The sequence below is a fragment of the Halyomorpha halys genome, unplaced genomic scaffold (assembly GCF_000696795.3).
Source record: "Halyomorpha halys isolate HHAL.00 unplaced genomic scaffold, Hhal_1.1 Scaffold1558.1, whole genome shotgun sequence".
In the NCBI taxonomy this organism is placed as follows: Eukaryota; Metazoa; Arthropoda; class Insecta; order Hemiptera; family Pentatomidae; genus Halyomorpha; species Halyomorpha halys.
Window position 1 is genome coordinate 250,475 of NW_027106959.1, and position 15,296 is coordinate 265,770.

The 15,296-nt window shown below is 29.5% G+C and overlaps 2 protein-coding genes across 2 annotated transcripts in view; one reads left to right on the top strand and one right to left on the bottom strand.

Annotated features, from left to right (window-relative positions):
• Positions 1–15,296, bottom strand: part of eag (ether a go-go) — a 160,332-nt gene that overhangs the window by 139,805 nt on the left and 5,231 nt on the right. The window lies entirely within an intron of this gene.
• Positions 1–15,296, top strand: part of LOC106690035 (uncharacterized) — a 28,336-nt gene that overhangs the window by 379 nt on the left and 12,661 nt on the right. The window lies entirely within an intron of this gene.

A 15,296-nucleotide genomic window follows, 5' to 3' on the forward strand; every position in this document is an offset into this window, starting at 1 on the left:
GTTATTTACTCTACATTACTAGGCACCTTTTAGACAGGATACAAATATTTTGTCTGCTCACATCGATAAATAACTGAAATTACAAGTAATTTAAAAACAAGATAGTAGGATCTTTAAAAAAATATAATATTAAAAATCATTTTTATCCCTAAAAGAAGATACTAAAATCCCTATAGTGGACATAAACCATGGTCAATACAAGATACAAGAATTTGATTATTTATTTTTTAATTGCAGACACCGAAAATAATTTCGTTTCATGAAACAAGTGCCATTTATCTTATTTAAACGAAATTATCAAGTCGAAAAATTATGTTACTTAAACGCCTCTGAATAATTATCAAATCGTATAAAGATACTAGTAGGTTCAATCTTAGTTTTAGAAATGGAATAAAACTAGTAGATGCTTCCTAATTAATCATTCTTCCCTTAAAAACGACTAGCCACACAACATATTCAAACAGATAAAAAATATATAATGATTAATAATATGAAATAATTAAAGTACGCAAAGCTCAAATGTCACCCCCGCAGACAATGAACTTTTCCATTCCAAGTGCCTTCGAGCAAAAAAAGAGCTATTGTGAATTGTAAATATATATTTTGTATTAAATATTGTATGCGTGTACTAATAAAAACTTAAAGAGAGAAAGAAAAAAAAATTATTAATAGATTCAGTTATCTACCGAAGAAGGACTTGAGAACTGCACTTTCACCGAAGTTCTTTGTATTTCGCGAAAGTTGAAGGCGTTGGATGTTCCCAAATGATTTCATTATCCTTTCTTCTAAAGAAATGACTTTTGTCCAACTTCAACAAAATCTTGATTCAGTTGTAAACCATGAATGGAAGCACAATCCTTATTTAACTTCTAGCTTCCAAAATTTGGATGATTTCTCATTTTTTAATGTATAAACTCTCTAACTTGTGCATTCTATTTAATTGTATCCTATTTGCTCTATTTGTTTTTAATAAAATATAATACCAATCATCTGAGATTAGCTAATAAAGATTTAAAAGAACAATTACATCCCAATAAACAAGAAACTACAAGAAGAGATGGCTTTTTCACTGAACATTAATGTCGATCTTGACGTCAATCAAAACTGTCTCAAAGTCTGTGTCTCACTTTATAACTACTTCATGCTTACAAAATTTATCAAGAACAAAACTTATATCAAAAGAGGACATCTTAGTGACTAACACTTAATTCAATGGAACCAATTGAACTCAGCTGGCCTATACCATGCGTACAAGCCTTTGATACTACTATTCTTCATCAGTTTAGTAAAATAGTCGACAAAATATTATTTAAGAAAAACACATAAAAAAATTAAATGGCCAAAGCAGATTAAGGGTTTTATACGATGATGACCATTTTGAAATCTCTTGGGTCCTTCCTTCAAAACATATTTTGAAGAGTAGATTAATGGGACTTTCAAGAAAGAGCGGTGACAAAAAGTATAACAAAATATTCTACAATAATAATTACTTATTTTAGTCATTTTCTACTTTATCGTACAATACGTTCTACACTACTTTCATCGTACAATATATTAATATACTCAAGTAATGAGCAGTCGACATTTTTTATACACAAGGTTTAATCAATTACGTTCGTTAGATATTACTCAAAAGAAACCAAAAAAAAAATTTTTTGTTCTGTTTTTTAAAATTTTTTATATACTTTATATGTGTATGTACAACAGGCTTAAGGCCCTATTACTTTTTTGACTCAAGAAATTTTCGAAATCCCGCTTAGTCGGGTCAGCAGTAAATATAAAAAATAAAATTGTTTTGATTTGATTCCAGCAATCAATATGCTCCTATCAAATATTTCTGATTTTACATAACATAACAGTCATATAATTTATAATAATGGTTATCGTTTGGGACAGCTCTCTTCGTCCGATGAAGTTATCAGCAGAGAAATGCAAAAACATCATTCTATGTTATCAATATAGATAATGAGAAACAATTTACTGATAACAACGCTAGACATTGGTTCGACAGCATTAATAGATCTGACTCTTCTCAAGTCTATATTTAAATAACAGAAGAATGGTTTACTAGAATTGTATATACTGATACAAATTGAAAGAGTTTTCTTATTCATACATTAAAATTTAATCATGCAGATCAATCTTATTAGGAGAATAACAAGATCTGTTCCTGTAAGATATTTCTATCCAAATATAAAACCGATTTGTTCCAGGCGTGGGTCCCCAGAAATGTCTCGTCTCTAAGGCTTTGGGTTTTGAAGACTACCAATACTTCGTTGCTTTTCTTAAATTGTGCCACATCACAAAAAAAAAAAAAAAACAGTCTACATTACAATCTATGGAATACCTCAAATACCAAATCAAAAAAATTATTTAGCCAGATATGCCACTATATAAAACTTTCAGTATCTTGTATAGTTCAGAAACAATGCATCAAATTATTACTCTTGTAGTGTTTATTTTCTTGTTTACATAGTTGTGTATTGTCCCTTCACTAATATTAATTATAGAAGACAATATACTTTTTTTCTTTAAAACATTTTTTTATTATTACATCTTAATTTTCTCGACAAATTAATCTTCTATATCTATTAAATTGGTAATATAGAATCATTAAAATATTGCTCTCTTTCCCTCTTTCCAACTGTCTAATTATCTCTCTCTTTTTATATATAGAGAGAAATACTTTATTTATTTATGCTGCCTAAATGCATCAGATTGCTATCTCACACAGTATACTTATCAATCCGTAATCGGACATATATAAATTACACATACATGGTATAATCAGATATAAAGAGATATAATAATATATAATAAACAATTTTTTCCCCCTACAGTTTCCTTTTACAATCAATTTCGGTCTGTACAACAAATACAAATGTTTCAATCCATTCCTATTTTTCTTTCTCATTTCTGCTCCTCCAATTTCACCATTTCACAATATAAGTACTGTTACTAGACCAACGATTCTGTAAAAAGGTAGTTTAGCCAAAATTACAGTTGAACATGAAATTTTAACTCTATTAAGGGGGATACCCCCATTATGAAATTGGGTGGACTCCGAAGGGCTCCCAAACACACAGGGTTGAATGAATCACGGATTCAGTAAATCAGAAAATTATCTGCCACAGCCACATTCGAGACCGGGTCCTTTGAACTAGTAGCACAGTGCCTTTACCAATGAGCTACCCACTCCCTAATACTTATACATTTCACTTCTTAATATTTGTTAAGTAAATGATTGGCCTATAAAAAATTAAATAAAGAGAATGTGGGTTTGGACTAAAGTTATCGACATTAACTATTACGTACGGGCTGCGTATGCCCAAGACCTTGATGGAAAGATAAACAAGAGAATGGACCTTCAAGTTTTACCTCCTTAACTTATAGCCAATAAAGATAAGGATGAAAAAACAAAAACATAAAAACACCAAAATAGTTTCGTACATATCCAGAGCATAATATTTATTAGTAGACGTTCTCAATAAATATGTTATACTTTCATGATTACTACGATATACCACTTTAGGATATAAAACAAGGAATACTGTCTGTCGAGGTAGTAAATTAGAGAGATTAGAAGACTTATAAATTAAAAAAAGAAGCCTCTTGGAAAATCTAACTTACTAATAATTTAACTTATGTTAAAATAAGTTAAACCAAGCTGTATTCAAAAACCTTAAAGTAGCCGAAAATGATACAACCACAACAGCATAAGAAAAACAGTCTCATGAAGCTACAATCAACAAAATATTTCATATTATTGTTTTAATTTATAAAAAACCATTGTTTTTCTTTTAGTTTTTTTGGCTTCAATGCACTGATAAACAAGTTACATCAGGAAGGATCTTAACGAATAAATACTTTCTAGAGTGTCCTTGGTGATTAGATAAAAAAATCTGGTGCGTGCATCATACAACATTCACTTACCAGCCTACTTTGAGATTAAAATAATCCTCATACTTTTTAAAACAGTTAATTCTTAATTAATCAGGATGACAGAACTTACCATTCACATATTCTTATATGTAGGTAAGTAATAGGAAAATCTGACTATTGTCATAGCCATTAAGACAAAGAGTATTATAAATTAAATATTAATTTTTTTAAAAAATCAAATTTTTTCGTCCTTTATCTTTGTTAGTGGAAACTCTAAAAACTAAATTATTTTACAGATAAACTCGTGTATAATATATACCTTTTGTATAAGTTTCATGTTTGAAATTTATCCAGGAGTTATTTCTTTATGTTGCTTTTAAAATTTACAGAAAGTGGTTAAGCAATATATTTCCGTTCATAGTATTACTAACATACCTAGAATCATGAATTATAGATGAATCTCAAACATATTACAGGTTTTATAACATACACCATAGAGGGTTTAACCGTGAAAAATTGAAATTTTCAAACTTGGTTAAGCAGCTACTTGAATTAGGTATTAATTAACTTAGATTGGTAAAAGCCGTTAAAGAAAATAATTCATGAGCAAAAGAATTTCCTTATTTAAGGAGGAAAATTTTGCATGACTGAGCGAAATGCACCACGGTATAAATAACAAACAACATCAACTATATCTTTATCATATCCTATATTGAAACTGCCAATGCACTAAGAATGTGATTACTAAGTGCATTGGCAGATACACTTCCTGATATTAGCGCTTAAACAATATAACAAATAGCAGAATGTAAAATAGTAATAATAGAGTGTATTGTAAATTATAAATGAGGAGAAGATGGGGGTGTGGTTAGTGAAAAACACAAATGAGTAAAAACTTATTTAATTGTTCCAACGTTTCGGCCAAAATTTCAAGCCTTTATCATTCATTGAAGGCTCATTCATATGCATGTTTCTATAATCCTTTTCGCTTATATAAGTATATATATTTATTTAATCCCCTTATGAGGCTTACATATTTAATTACTTACATATCATTCTGTAATTCCTTCTATTTATTATGGTTTTTGTCTTGTTTTTTTTGTTCTCAACCCCGAAGGTTTGATATCCTGGCCGAACCGTTGGCACGAATAAATAGGTTTTTACGTGTTTGCATTCTTCTTTAACTATTAACTCATCATCACCGTGGTGTAAAATAAAGTTGTAGTAATAGAGTGTACTGTATAATAGAGTAGATTGACTCATTCAAACAATTAAACAATCGTTCAGAAATACTGATCACGCGGTAAAAATTCAAACACTTGTCGAAATACGAGATAATTTGATATTGAAAAATTGAGTGGGAAAGTTCGAACGTGAATCATCCACTAACTTTGTGAATTTTGAAAACAAATTAATTCTCTGTCATTTTTCCTCAATAGATTAGGAGCCAAATTAAGTGAGAAACTCACCGCCTAGGACCTCGGACAATAAAGGGATTCCGAAGCCTTTAGACACTTGTATCTTGACTAGGATATTTTGGAAATGCCCGAATAGGTTCAAAACCCTCAATACAAAAAAATAAAACAAATCAATAAATTTACGGACTCCTAACTAAAAATGTTAGACTTAGCTATAGGTGTTACTTTATAAGTCTTTGAGTTTTATTAAAACATTAATGTTAGGAGAGACATGGGGGGGAGGCATCCACCTATCTTGATCCGTCTCTGGATAGATGAACTTGTCATCAGTAGGCAAGTCGTTTTTACTATCATTTATTTATATACGAAACATAAAGTAAGGGAGATCGTGAAGTTTTGGAATTCTATTTTTCGATGAAAATACACGTTTGAGACCCCCTCAGTCAAAATAACTAAATCTCGCAAAATGGTCTATGTGAATGGCTAAAGCTAAAAAACGAAAATACGTACGAAATTAAAAGTACATTTTACGAAAAGGAGCATGCCTGCGAGGTTGCAGCAATGTTTTCGTTAAAATAGATTAACCGGAAAGTCCACAATATAAAGTTCATCTTACACATTTGTTTTTTTAATTTTCTAACAAACGGCTCTTATGTCATCCTCACTCAAATAACTTGTATACTAAAATATTGGGTATAAATGCCGAAATTTTAAAACTCTTCTTCTAAAGTATCTTTAATCTTGTTTATTTGAATAAATCATCAGGCATTATTGTTAGCAATCAGTGGATAAATACAAAACATTAAAGATTTTGAGGAATAACTAGAGGATAAAAAAGTAAAAAATAGAGGCCAGAGTTTTAATCGGGAAAAGACGAAGCCGGCCTATCTCTCACAATAGTATTCGATACACATCTTCCTTATCACTTGTTAAACTATTATATCATTGGCAAATTGCATCACAATTTCATATTTTTATTTAAACCTACTGACTGCCCTACAGTTTCATTTAATGATGTTACTCAAACCCCTGTCGAACAGATCCGCTACCTTCGACTACATTTGGACAAACGATTAACCTGGAATCCTCACACGAGATTGAAAAGACAGGAAACTGCACGTCGATTTCGACTATTACAGCACTTACTAGACAAACGGTCTAAACTTCCAACACATTACAAAAGACTGATCTACATGACTGTAATAAGGCCAATCTGGACATATGGAGTTGAGCTTTGGGGCTCTACTAAACCTTCGAATTCCTCTCGTATTCAATCCTTACAATGCAAAATCCTTCGTAAAATTCTCAATGCTCCTTACTTTGTCACAAACAAAATCATACATAAAGACCTTAATGTTTCCTATGTAACCGATATAGCCCAAATAAGATATCACTCCTTCCATTATAAACTCTCTAACTACTCAAACCCCCTAGTTTCTAATCTTGCATCCTCTTCCATTCCTGACAGTCCTCCGAGGCGCCTGAAAAGAAGTTGGCGACGAGACCACATGTAAAATGTCATTAGAGTGCTACCAATGGGTAGTTTCTCAACACGCCTGTAACACTCCAATTTAACTTAGATCAGATTTACTAAATGTATTATAATGTACAGTTGTAAATAGAAATAAATAAATATTTTTAAAAAATAAAAAATATTTTTATTAGTAATGAAAAATGGATAAATAAAAACTAGAAAAGGATTTGATAATTAAAAGGTAAGAAAATTTAGTATATAAGAGGAAAGATGCTTTTCCAAGTCGAAAACACATTCTCAAAAAAAAAATATATAGTAATATAGACCAGAGTTATCCAGCTTACGACCGACAAGATCTTACTAGACAAAAAAAAATCTTTTGGAAGAGATTTTATAATTTAATAAAAACAAAATTATAACAAATATGCTAGTTCATAAGTTAGTTAAAATAATCTAGTGATTTATACTTTTCAAGTTGACCACCCAACTGGCAAAATTTAGGACTAAAAATGTCGTAAATGTACGGAAGCACGTACCTGTGTGAAAGGAAAGTGTGTTTTTGTCGATGCAATTTATAAAAAAAATATATATAGATAAACTTTCTGATGTCTCTTTACTTCATCTCATGAGGTTAGCTACAACAGAACAAGAGGTGGAATATTCATTCGTAGCTGGTTGACCACAATTTTCACACTAAATATATATTTGAATGTCATTGCAATGTTATGTTTTATTAATCGATTAATAAATTATAAAAATAGTTAGATATATAAAGATTACTGATTTCGGTTTCATTAGTTAACTTAACCTCACAAACTAACCCTGATATAGTTCATACACCATAATATGTATTATGTAATGTTAGAAAGTCAAAGATTTTAGAAAAACTAATATGTAATCTTAAAAATAAAAATTCGTAGAAGGTGATGGAGAAAGATGGGTTCTAACCAAACATAAACTTCTTTATAGCCCATTAAACTAGCTTTAATTTGAGTGCTAATAGACATCTGTACGTCATATAGTTCCTGAGATATAGATTTCTCAAAATAAATTGACTGACTGCTAATCTTTCAATAGATTTTTAAGAAATTTTGCTTTTTAGAAAGCTATATTTCGAGAACTATTGGGTGTAAATAGCTCATTTTATGGCTAATATTTCAGCAAATTTACTCTTCTTTAAATACTGTTCTCTTAGATTTTTTAGTGCTGTTGGTAGTTTTTAAGATATAAAGTTCCGAATAAAAAATCAATGTTTTTTTAAAGTTTGGATACAGCCGCCAGATGGAGAAAGATGGGTTCTAACATGAGTTTGATGGAGTGGGCGCATGTGCCGTAAGATTTTTTATTTAGACAATTTGATAAATGTATTATATCTGATGATTCATTTATCAGATTACTGATCGGAAAAATGGTTGGATGGTTAAGAGCAGAATGTTAATTTTAAGAAACTTTTATATTTCGGCTATAAAAAAAAAATAAATGTTAAAATTTCGCAACGAGAAATATTATTTAAAATTATTTTTTGGAAACGGTATGAAATTTGAGTTAGTCAATCTGTCAAAGGCTAATTCGGAAAATTAGTACTGAAAATCACTGCTCCTGTAAATAATATATAAATACTTGTTCTGGAACGAGTGATTAATTTCACCTCAAGTAGGATGCTAAGTGTAAGCTGTTAGTCTGCCAAGTAAGTTCTCTAGACATAGCTTTTTAAAAAGCAAAATTTCTTAAAAATCTACTAAAAGATTAGTAGTCAGTTAATTTATTTTGAGAAAACTATATCTCAGGAACTATGTGATGTAAAGATGTCTAATAGCACTCAAGTTAAAGCTAGTTTAATGGACTAGAAAGAAGTTTATAACTTTTACCTTCGTAGGAATAGTAGTTTTCATGATATTTGCTAAAATAAATTGATTTATAGTTGAATCATTCATCTATACACACGGTCAATCAATAATATTCCAGTATGATTTATAGTTGTTCAGACAATAAGTTTGAGTTTTGAAAAACTCTATTTCAGAAACCATTGGACGTACAGATGTCTGTCTGCACTCAAATTAAAGCTAGTTAAATTTACTAAAAAATAGTTAATAATGTTTATCATTGTAGGACTAGTAGTTTTTATAATCTAATAAACTCACAAAATGTTAATTTCTAGTTCTTCGTATAAAATATTGGATCTTTGAAAAAAATATATCTCTAGATCCATAAGACGCACATATGTCTGCCAACACACAAAATAAAGGAAATTTAACTGACTATAAAGTAGTTTATGATACTTATCTTCGTACGGGTAGTAGTTTTTATGATATTCACATATGAATATAAATTTGGCAAATGAAAATTTGTCCGAACAACTATAAATCAATTTATTTTAGCAAAGTTTATGTAAACTATTACTCCAACGAAGATAAACATCATAAACTACTTTATAGCTCATTAAACTAGCTTTAATTTGAGGGCTAATAGACATCTGTACGTCAAATGGTTTTTGAGATATAAATGTTTCAAAATAGATTCACTAACTACTGATCTTTTAGTACGTCCAATACAACATTTTTATTAAATGTTGCTTTTTAAAAAGCTATATCTCGAAAATTATTTAACGTAAATAACTCTATTTAGGCTCATATTTTAGCAAATTTACTCTTCTTTAAATGACGTTCTCTTAGGTTTTCTTGTGTTGTTCCTACTTTATTAAGATACAGAGCTCCGAATGAAAAATTAGTTATTAGAGATAACTGCCTTTTTTTTTCCTCTTGGGCTCTAGTATAACTTTTGGTTACGAGTTTGGGGTTTCTCAAGTATAGTGCGACGGTCTCGATTACCCAAATTCCTGATCATCGTTATTTTTTACTAACTATTCTATAATTAAGACCAGGTCAATGTTTGTTGTTTTCGAAGTGAATGAAGTTATTTCAAGGTAAGCCATCTGTCAGATAAAAAAAACAGAAAAACGCTCAGTAGATGACGCCATGGTGCATTCATTAATGTACTGTGGTTTACATTACAGCTGTAATCTGTTTGATATTCTTGCAGGTCTATGATCTCATGATTAATATTATGTTACAATAATTATTAGCAATGGCTTGTAGATTATAACTAGATATTAGATAAAATATGAAGAGAAAAAATAAATTAAGTTATATAAAAATCTAATAATGTTAGAAGGCAGTTCCCAGAAGGTGGCCTGCGATATAAGAGACCATCATGAATTTTTTTTTGTCAATATAATAAATTGAGTAAAAAATTGTTGTCATGACGTATTTTGTAACAGGTGCCGCTTTAACCAGATAAATTCACTATTACCATTTGATAGATCCTAAAATATATTTCACGACAAAGTGCATGAAATATAATGCATTTAATTTTGAACACAAAAACTACACATTTCTACCAGATTTGAAGTTTCTATACTTCTTTTAGTTTTTACATTAAAAATTTTTTAATGAAGAACGTATATATACTGAAATATGTAAGATTTGAAAAAAAATTATTTTAAGATTTAATAAATTCCTGCAGTTAAAGTGATTGGGCGAGGAGGTTCTTGAAAAAATATGGTTAAGAAGTAACCAGTGAAGTAATAAATAGAAAGTCTGTTCGTTAATTGTTTCAAAAAACATAAATTTGTAATATTAAAAGCGAATATGAATTAGCTTGTCATTACCAAAACATCTAAATAGTTCCGAAAATGAATTCCAATAAATGCATTTTCTCACTCAGTCTCCATTGAGAATACCAGTGACGCGGATAATAGAGAAAAGCTGGGATCTCTTGGTGTCTTGCTTTACCTTTCACACGGGGGTGGCTAGGAGTTTCCCTACAGAATGTGAATATTGCATATATAGGTGCGAATGTATATTTATTTTATTTTTACTTAAAGTTAATTTTCTTTGTCTTGTACATACATTTTTTTATTTAATTAATATTTTTATTATTTAATCAGTTTTATTTTATTATTTTTTATATAGATTCGTATTTTTATTTATACAAATTATGATAGCGTTTTCATTTATTTATATATTTCTTTATTATTATTATATTAAATTTAATGTTTTTTTTCTTCTTTTAATTCAGTGAGTCCTATTGTTATCATTTAAATTTTTTTTTTCATATTTTCTCTGTTTTGTTTTTTCTGTTATTCTTCTATGTCTCTTAATATTGTACGTTTGAATATTTGAACATTAATCCTTAATTCCCTTAATTTGTATTAATTCTCTACAATAAAATAAAATATAAATAAAAAAATTCATCATACTTAAACTATTCCAGTAAGCATTTATTATTTCTCTATATCGAAAATTTATACTCACATTTTAAGTTTTAGACATCAAGGAACAAATCTGATTCCGTGTCTGTAGTCAAATTTGTGTTAGAACAAAATCGAACGCAATATCGATCCAATTTAGGTAAACTGTGAGGGAATCTAGTTGATCCTATGTATAGATTAATTATTATTTATTGAAATGGTTGATTATTTATTAGATTTCATCTACTACTTTTGCTTATATGCGCGTTTCCCGTTATAAGCAAACATGTATTTCAAATTTAGGAAAGTTGAGAGTCAGTGTTAATGTAATATAGAATTCCTTCAACTAATTTTGTATTTTTCTTAACACTTTTCGTTCCATTCTTCTGGGTCCTGCCGTAAATATTATTCTTAAACAGCCAATCAAATATTTTAAAAATAAAAATAATATTTATTCTTAAACCTTGAAAGATATATAATTACATCCCTATTATATATTTCTATAATATACATTATAGACATATAATTAAATTATAGATAAAACCTAATTTCGGTCCTGTTAAAACCATTATTTATAAAAATAACAAAATTTAACCTTGAACTACGCACAAAAACGTAAATAAGTCTTATCCAGATCTACCAGAAGGGGAGATTATTATAGCTGCTCTACAAGTTCAAAAAATCTTTTGGAAAAAGTTTTGTATCTCTGTATGGTGTTTCCTCTTCCTCATCGTAGGATGTCCTCTTCAACAACCATAGTTTTTTGTTGAAAAGATCGCAATCCTTCATTTCCAGTCAGATACGAGACACTAATATCGAATCCCGAAATGTAGCAAAGCTTTCTTTGGAGACCTTCACAGGCTGTTACATAACAGTCATCAGGTTCGAGTATTTCAATCTACAATTGATGTGGTCAAGAGGAAAGTGACCATGAGACACTTGAATTTTAGTCAACAAACAAGATTACGTATAATTTATAATTAATTACCTTTATGGAGGCCAGATATCGTACAGTTGTTGTTGTCTGGGGCTTAAGGGCGTAAAACCCTGAGGTCATCAACGCCCATAAGTAACGCCCATCGTACAGTTCCATTGATTAAAATTTTTTTTGTGACAGTTATTAGAAGATTATTAACAAAACCTATTGTCACTAACCTTGCCATTCCTCTGATTTACTTGTACCCGTAAAGTTATACAGTTACGAGCTCAACGGCTTTTGAAATATCTAGCCAGAAAATTATATTGCCTCTAGAAGTAAATAACAAAAATGTGTAGGGTTTATGACATCACAACTTTTTTAAATAGTTACATTCAACAGAAACAAGTTTTTTTGGACGCAATGCTCTAAGCCAGTGGTTCCAAACCAGGTTTCTGAGGAACACTGTGGTTCCGCAAGCCTCTTATAGTAGTACAAGAGCCGGGAAGAAACAAATACAGTTATTTCACCCCTATTTTTGATTACTTTAATGAAAACTATGTATAATTACTAGTCAAAACTGATCAGTCTACCAAGTATAGGTAGGGGGAATAAAAAATGGTGGCTGTTTCAAAACCTAAAAAAAAAGATTAATTTTTCATTCGGAGCTCTATATCTTAAAAACTACGAACAACACTAGAAAATCTAAGAGAATATTATTTATAGAAGAGTAAATTTGCAGAAATATTAGCCCTGAAAGAGCAATTTAGGTCCAATAGTTCTCTAGATATAGCTTTTTAAAAAGCAACATTTCTTAAAAATCTACTGAAAGATAAGTAGTTAGTGGATTTATTTTGAGAATGCTATATTTCAGGAACTATGTAACGTACAGATGTCTATTAGCACTCAAATTAAAGCTAGTTTAATGTACTGTAAAGTAGATTGTGACCTTTGCCTTCGTATAAATAGTAGTTTTCATGATATTTGCTAAAATAAATTGATTTATAGTTGTTTGGACAATACCTTTGATGTATGAAAAACTTTATTTCAGAAACCATCGGACGTACAAATGTCTGTTTGCACTCAAATTAAAGCTAGTTAAATTTACAATAAAATAGTTAATAATGTTTATCTTTGTAGGGGTAATAGTTTTTATGATATATGATATAAAATAAACTCACAAAATATCTATTTCTAGTTGTTCGTATAGAATGTCAGATTTTTTAAAAAATATATCTCTAGACCCTTAAGACGTACATATGTCTCCCAACACTCAAAATAAAGGAAATTTAACGTACTATAAAGTAGTTTATAGGACTTATATTCGTAGGGGTAGTAGTTTTTATGATAGCCACATATCAATATAAATTTGGTAAATGAAAATTTGTCCGAACTACTATAAATCAATTTATTTCAGCAAATATCATGAAAACTATTACTCCTGCGAAAAAAAAAAACGTCATAAATTACTTTATAGCTCATTGAACTAGCTTTAATTTGAGTGCAAATAGGCATATGTACGTCAAATGGTTTTTGAGATATAGATTTTTCAAAATAAATTCACTAACTACTGATCTTTCAGTACGTTCCATACAGCATTTTTATGAAATGTTGCTTTTTAAAAAGCCATATCTCGAGAACTATTGAACTTAAATAGCTCTATTAGGGCTTACATTTTAGAAAATTTACTCTACTTTAAATGATGCTCTCTTAGATTTTCTATTGTTCTTGGTAGTTTTAAAGATATAGAGCTCTGAATAAAAAAATAATTACTTTTAACGTTTTGACACAGTCGCCGTTTTTTATTTCCCCTACCTTTTTATACATATACTTGGCAGACTCATCAATTTTAACTATTAATCATACATAATTTTCATTAAAGTAATAAAAAATTGGAGTGAAATAACTGCCTTTTTTTCTTCCCGGCTCTTGTACTATAGGGATTCGGCCTCTAATAGGAACTAAATTTATACTAGTTCCAAAAAATAAGGATGGGAATCACTAGCTCAATGAAATCTCTCAGGTGAATGTTTTTATTATTCTACGTCTTTAGGAGATGCATAATAATATTTTAAAAAAATGTAATTTAAAAAAAAAAAATTCTCGGCTCCTAAGGCCTATTGGGAAGAACGTCAAAACATGTTCCCTATATATTTGTATGCAGATCCACCAAAAACAAAATTAATTAAAACTAGTGTCCCTCCGACTTTGCCTTCCTCGTGTAAATAAATTAATTAATCAAATGGGAATAATAAACTATCCAGACGGTTACATAAACCCTCCATGAAACAGCGTCTTCTTATCAAAACTTGTCCTTTGATTCATTTTCCTTATCTAATAACTGTTTATGACTATTTCTTATTTTAGATCAACAAGGTTCTGAGGGCAACGTCCAACATCATAACAAATGAATTATTGGACTCTAACCGGGAAACGGAAGCATACTCAACAGTAACGGATTTTTTGTAGACATTAAAAAAAAAATACTGTAGCGAGAAATCCAACTAAATTTTATAATCCAGTTTAATATAAAATTAGGTTCCAAATTACAGTCTTATGAATTGGCACTGAAATCAATTAAATGGATAATATTTAGTAAAAAGTATGACTAATAATTGTGCACGTTAAAAAGATAATATTTGTTTAAATAACATACCATAACATATGAGTTAAGGAAAGCCTTTATTTTCATAATGATTTTATAGAAACTGATGTTATTACTGGATAAAATTAAGATTAGTAAGTTGAATTCGAAGTTGGCCGTCCCTACCATCGAAGGGGTCATCTGGACGGAAGAACGTACAGTAAACTCGGACACTTGGGAAAATTACAAGTTTATGTATTGCCATTTTTGAATACACAATACCAATAATATACAATTAATGATCATGGTTGGTATTTTTTGTCCAAATTAAAGCTTTAATATGCCAATATTAAATTATTAAAGTAGGAAAGTAAATACAAGCTATTTTCAAATAAATTTTTTTAAACTAATTATTTTATTCAAAATTTACATGAAATCTTATCTTTTTTTTTGGTAAATTTTCCCTCTCTTCTTAAGAATTATTATTTTTATCTATTTATATATATATTTTTTTTTTATAATTCATCGTTATTATTCGCAATTGTTCATTATTTATAGCGTTGTGAATAGTTAGGAGTGTCTTTTGCACGAGACTATAACCTCCCTAATCAATTGTTAACAAAAAAAATAACTGTTATACTAACCACATAAGACCAACCTGGGCGATCTGGTATTAAATAAAACAAAATTATTTTTTTATTTGGTTTCTATTCCATCTTTAAGTCTCTCCGAAACCTTACCCAAACATCCTTACGCCGCGCCAAGGAGCAGTA